Genomic DNA, 881 nt, shown 5'->3' on the forward strand with positions numbered 1-881 from the left:
ATTGAGTGGGGTGCAGGCTTGCTTTGCCCAGGTCAAAGAAATCTTCTACTGAGAACCAGAATTTTCAATCCCTTCGAGCTTAGAGTTGCAGGATGGGTGAGTCCCTGGGAGTGATGGTGAAAGGGCCAACTCTCAGTTCCTGGACCCATGACGTTGAGCTATCAGAGACACAGCACTCTGTATAGCCAGTAGCTCCACACATAGCCTCCATCCTGAAGGGCAGCATCCCCGAGCTCATGCCTTTTTGCGACCTTTGCTAAATCATTCCAACATTCTTACTGCTTCCACATAACGGGATGTATAGGGGGACCCACTGTATCCCATGGTCATGTGCCCACTGTCATACTCCCTTTGCCATAAAACAGGCCCTTTGATGCAAGACAGTGTTATTTGGGATCTGATGCCTGTACGTGAAGCACCCTGTTAGTACTCAGACAATAACGCCTGCAGATGTGCTGCAGGTGTGGAATGCAAACCTAAATTTGGCATAGATGGCAGTTCCAATAAGGACAAATCACTCCTCCTTCCAGGGCTGAGTGTGTGCAGTGTAATTGACCTGCCATTAAATGGCTGGCAGCCCAAACATATCCAAAATAGAGCCCCGATACTCTCCCTCAAACCTGATTTCCCTCAGTATTCCCCATCAGAGTTAATGCAACTCTACCCTTCCAGTTGCTCAGGTCAAAAACTCCTCTCTTTTACTCTCATTTTACATAGGACCTGTTAGCAAATTATGTTGGTTCTGCCTTAAAATCACATCCAGAACATGGTCTCTCCTTCCACATGGACACCACCCCAAACTTACCCCATCCACCTTCGCGTGGACTATTGCAATATCCTCCTAATTGCTCCCCTGCTTCTGTCCTCGGCCCCCCAGAGTC

This window comes from Eulemur rufifrons, chromosome 5 (assembly GCF_041146395.1).
Source record: "Eulemur rufifrons isolate Redbay chromosome 5, OSU_ERuf_1, whole genome shotgun sequence".
NCBI classification, from domain to species: Eukaryota; Metazoa; Chordata; class Mammalia; order Primates; family Lemuridae; genus Eulemur; species Eulemur rufifrons.